Raw genomic sequence first — 6,000 nt, forward strand, 5'->3', positions numbered from 1 at the left:
TTCTCCCATAGGTTTCTTAATAGTGGAATCCGCAAGGTGCAAGTTTAAAGAACAATCATCAAAATCACAGAAACCTAGCAAATCACATAAAGTTTTTGGAATCGTGGAAACACTAGCACCCAAATCACACAAAGCATAGCACTCATGATCTTTAATTTTAAATTTTATTGTAGGTTCCCACTCATCATAAAGTTTTCTAGGGATAGAAACTTCCAACTCAAGTTTTTCTTCCTAAGATTGCATCAAAGCATCAACGATATGTTTAGTAAAAGCTTTATTTTGACTATAAGCATAAGAAGAATTTAGCACAGATTGCAACAAGGAAATAAAATCTATCAAAGGTAAATTATAATAATTAAATTCCTTGAAATCCAAGATAGTGGGTTCATTGATATCTAAAGTTTTAACCTCTTCAATCCCACTTTTAACAATTTTTGCATCAAGATCTAAAAACTCCGAATTTCTGTAACACCTTCTAGGTAAAGGTGGCTCATCTCCAGTCCTATCATTACCAATATACATATTTCAAAACAAAGATTTAATAGGGGACACATCAATAACTTTTAGATCTTCATCCTTATTTTCATAAAAACTAGAAGAAGACGCTTTCATAAAGCAATCTTTTTAGCACGCATCCTAGCGGTTCTTTCTTTGCACTCATCAATGGAAATTCTCATGGCTTTGAGAGACTCATTGATATCATGATTAGGTGGAATAGATCTACGTTTCAAAGAATCAACACCAAGAGAAATTCTATCAACGTTCCTAGCCAATTCATCAACCTTAAGCATTTTTTCTTCAAGCAAAGCATTAAAATTCTTTTCTGAATTCATAAACTCCTTAACGCTAGTCTCAAATTCAGAGGGCATATTATTAAAATTTCCATAAGAATTGTTGTAGGAATTACCATAATTATTAGAGGAATTACTAGGGAACGGCCTAGAATTAAAATTACCTCTATACGTGTTATTACCAAAATTGTTCCTGCCAACAAAATTCACATCCATAGATTCATTATTATTCTCAATCAAAGTAGACAAAGGCATATCATTAGTATCAGTAGGAGCACTTTTATTAGCAACAAATTTCATAAGTTCATCCATCTTTCCACTCAAAACATTAATTTCTTCTATCGCATGCACTTTTTCACTAGTAGATCTTTCGGTGTGCCATTGAGAATAATTAACCATAATATTATCTAGGAGTTTGGTAGCTTCTCCTAAAGTGATTTGCATAAAAGTGCCTCCTGCGGACGAATCTAAAAGATTTCTAGAAGCAAAATTCAATCCGTCATAAATTTTTTTGTATAATCATCCATAAATTCAAACCATGTGTAGGGTAATTACGTATCATTAATTTCATTCTCTCCCAAGATTGTGCAACATGTTCATGATCAAGTTGCTTAAAATTCATAATATCATTTCTAATAGAGATGATCTTAGTGGGAGGAAAATACTTAGAGATAAAAGCATCTTTGCACTTATTCCATGAATCGATACTATTTTTAGGCAAAGACGAAAACCAAGCTTTAGCATGATCTCCAAGGGAAAAAGTAAATAGCTTCAATTTAACAATATCATTGTCCACATCTTTCTTCTTTTGCATATCACACAAATCAACAAAGCTATTTAGATGGGTAGCGACATCTTCACTAGAAAGGCCGCCGAATTGATCTTTCATGACAAGATTCAACAAAGCAGCACTAATTTCACAAGATTCAGCATCGGTAAGAGGAGAAATCGGAGTGCTAAGAAAATCATTGTTGTTGGTATTGGTAAAGTCACACAATTTGGTATTATCTTGAGCCATCATGACAAGCAAGCAATCCAACACATGAGCAAACAAGAAGAAAGTGAAAAAGAGGCGAACGGAAAGAGAGGGTGAGAGGAAAAGAGAGGGCGAATAAAACGGCAAGGGTGAACTGGCGGGGAGGAAAACGAGAGGCAAATGGCAAATAATGTAATGCGAAGGATAAGAGTTTGTGATGGGTACTTGGTATGTCTTGACTTGTGCGTAGACTCCCCGACAACGGCGCCAGAAATGGTTCGTTGTCGGGAGTTAAATATTGATTTGACTTGGCACGAATCTCCCGGACAACGGCGCCAGAAATCCTTCTTGCTATCTCTTGAGCACTGCGTTGGGTTTCCCTTGAAGAGGAAAGGGTGATGCAGTAAAGTAGCGTAAGTATTTCCCTTAGTTTTGAGAACCAAGGTATCAATCCAGTAGGAGATCACACTCGAGTCCCACGCACCTACACAAACAAATAAGAACCTCGCAACCAACGCGATAAAGGGGTTGTCAATCCCTTCACGGTCACTTACGAGAGTGAGATCTGATAGATATGTTAAGATAATATTTTTGGTATTTTTATGATAAAGAGAAAAAAGATGCAAAGTAGAATAAACGGTAATAGAAATAGCTAGGTGTTGGAAGATTAATATGATGGAAGATAGACCCGGGGGCCATAGGTTTCACTAGTTGCTTCTCTCAAGAGCATAAGTATTACGGTGGGTAAACGAATTATTGTCGTGCAATTGATAGAAAAGCGAATAATTATGAGAATATCTAGGTATGATCATGTATATAGGCATCGTGTCCGCGACAAGTAGACCAAAATGATTCTGCATCTACTACTATTACTCCACACATCGACCGCTATCCAGCATGCATCTAGAGTATTAAGTTCATAAGAACAGAGTAATGCTTTAAGTAAGATGACATGATGTAGAGGGATAAACTCTTGCAATATGATATAAACCCCATCTTTTTATCCTCGATGGCAACAATACAATTCATGTCGGTTCTCTTTTTTTCACTGGGATCGAGCACCGCAAGATTGAACCCAAAGCTAAGCACTTCTCCCATTGCAAGAAAGATCAATCTAGTAGGCCAAACCAAACTGATAATTCGAAGAGACTTGCAAAGATAAACCAATCATACATAAAAGAATTCAGAGGAGAATGAAATATTGTTCATAGATAATCTGGATCATAAACCCACAATTCATCGGATCTCGACAAACACACCACAAAAGTAGATTACATCGAATAGATCTCCAAGAAGATCGAGGAGAACTTTGTATTGAGATACAAAGAGAGAGAAGAAGCCATCTAGCTAATAACTATGGACCCGTAGGTCTGAAATAAACTACTCACACATCACCGGAGAGGCCGTGGAGTTGATGTAGAGGCCCTCCGTGATTAATGCCCCCTCCGGCGGAGCTCCGGAAAAGGCGCCAAGATGGGATCTCTCGAGTACAGAAGGTTGCGACGGTGGAATTAGTTTTTCATGGTGCTCCTGGATATTTGGGGGTACGTGGATATATATAGGAGGAAGAAGTATGTCAGTGGAGCAATGAGGGGCCCACGAGGGTGGAGGGCGCGCCCCCTGCCTCGTGCCCTCGTCGATCGTTTCTTGACACCCACTCAAAGTCTCCTGGATCACCTTTGTTGATAAAATCATGTTCCCGAAGGTTTCATTCCGTTTGGACTCCGTTTGATATTCATTTTCGGCAAAACTCTAATATAGGCAAAAAAACAACAATTTGGGCTGGGCCTCCGGTTAGTAGGTTAGTCCCAAAAATGATATAAAAGTGTAAAATAAAGCCCATTGACATCCAAAATAGATAATATAATAGCATGGAGCAATCAAAAAATTATAGATACGTTGGAGACGTATCAGGCCCCTAGGAGCCTCAAAGGTCACAGAGTCTCCGGTCAACTTGTTGAATTCCGACCTCACATTGCATGGGACGATCTGTGTACAAAAAGCAAAATGATATATACACGATGCATTAATGCCAATAACGCTAAAAACAAAATAGTGGCTACTAGTTTCATATAATTCATTACGGCTGCATGAAGAAAACTAGACTCGAAGTAGATGTCGAACAGCGTGCCAGTTGCAAGGCTGCTGGCGCACCTTGACTTGCACCGTCGACATGGTGGTGTTGGTGGTGGTGCCATTTCCCTAAAGCAAAATAACAACTAAATTGTAGTTCAGTTCAGACAATAACCTAATAGAGATCGTGTAACCCAAACAGAGCCTAATAATAAGATAAATGGCATATTGCCATTATTACGCAAGCAGACAAGCAAAAGTAGTTCAAAAACAGCCTAATTCTCCATTATTAGTAGATAAAATGCCGTTTATTCACACATTAATCGAGGCAGCTATAAGGCAGCAATAAGATCATCAATAGATAAAATACCATTTATTTACACAAATATCAATTATGCATTATCTCTGCAAGCATGGCAAACCAGAGCAATAACTCTTCCATCCTCATCAAGGACAACTCCCAGCCCTAACACAAGGGTAAAAACACTTCCATCCTCATCAAGGACAACCGAACTAAGTGGATCAATCCAGGGGAGCACTTTATCTATAACCACATCCAAAAGTTGAACCAGCTTAGAATATTTCAAAACAGCACGGCACAAGATTCACAAAATACAATATTAAACATCCATTCAACCATTGGCATTAGATGCACAATAATTAAAACTATAAAAGGCAAACACCCTCCTTTTAGATCAGATACAACTCCTATCTCTCTGTGTTTTCTTTTTCTGAAATTTACCAAAAATGGGCTCACTAACAGCATCAGATGGATAGCGATTTGGGTCCATCATTCCATTAACGGCCGGGTGCTGGCGGATTGACGTCGTCACCGGCTAACCTCCTCCTACTCCTAAAAGGCAATGAAACAACACTGCAAGTGCATGCTTCCCTTTGCATCAACCGCTCTGGCCACTATCTAATATGCCTGCTCTAGCCCACCTCAGGCCTGGTCTGCGCCTCTACTTCGTCAAGGCAGGACGAGAGAGAGAACCCCTTTCTAAACCCTAGAACACTAGGCACCACCGCCGCCGCCACTGCTCCAGGGACAACAGCCAAGGAAGAAGAAACCAAGCCTACGCCATGTCGAAATCCAAGCGCAATCGCTCAGGTCAGTTCACTTGCTCCCTTCTGCTGCCCTCAATCCCCCCTCCCACCTCTACCCGCTTCCTTTTCTATCTCCTGGATTCGACCAAGTTTTTGGCTGACCAAACTTGTGCATCTGGATTAGTTCCAACAACTAGTGGTGTTCATATATGTGCTAAACTGCTAATCAAGAATTGAAACCCATGTCGATGAGCAACAAAAAGCCTCTACTTCTCTCACCTAACCCCTCTCTCTACTCTCTCCCCAATCACGCGAGGAAACAAGCCTGGAACACGTCGCATCTAAGAACGGAGCCACCGTGCAATCCCTAAATCCCTTCCCCCATGCGAAATCCAAAAACATGGCGAGCCGCCGCGGCGAATGAATCGGAGCCTAGTGGTGGCGCGCGCAAGGAGGAGGAGATCGAGGGGGACATACGGGCTGGAGCGTCGGAGGAGGCGAGAGGCGACATCGCATGGTGGCGGCGCACGGCGCCGTTGCCGGGGGTGAGGCGGCCGAGGAGGAACCCTAACCGCGGCGGCGACGGGCAGAGGGGGTCGATGTGAGAGTGAGGGGGTGCGGGGGCACGCGGGCTGGTTTTCTTTTCCTCTAGTAGTAGCGCTGGATAGAGGCCGACGCTACTGCTAAGCCCACCAGTTGTAGCGCCCGTTCAAAACAAACGCTACGGGTAAGTGGGCTACCATTTTTGGCCTGCGGCCCATGTAACAGCAGCACGGCCCAAACTAACAAACGCTATTGTTATTTAGTAGTAGTAGTAGCGTGTTTTGTACCAGGCACTGCTGGTAAATACCAGTAGCGTGGGTGCTTAAATAGGTGCTACCGCTAAACTTCTATCTATAAGAATTTTCCTAGTAGTGGAGGCTTATCACAGATAACATAATTGGAGTGTATGAATGTCTTCATTTTATGAAGCGAAACAAAGCAAAGAACGACCGGCATTATGCGTTGAAATTGGATATGATGAAGGCTTATGACAGAGTGGAGTGGAACTATTTACAGGCAATCATGCTCAAGCTAGGCTTCACAGAGAGATGGGTTGATATTGTTATGAGC

The sequence above is a fragment of the Triticum aestivum genome, chromosome 1A (genome assembly GCF_018294505.1).
Source record: "Triticum aestivum cultivar Chinese Spring chromosome 1A, IWGSC CS RefSeq v2.1, whole genome shotgun sequence".
Lineage (NCBI taxonomy): Eukaryota > Viridiplantae > Streptophyta > Magnoliopsida > Poales > Poaceae > Triticum > Triticum aestivum.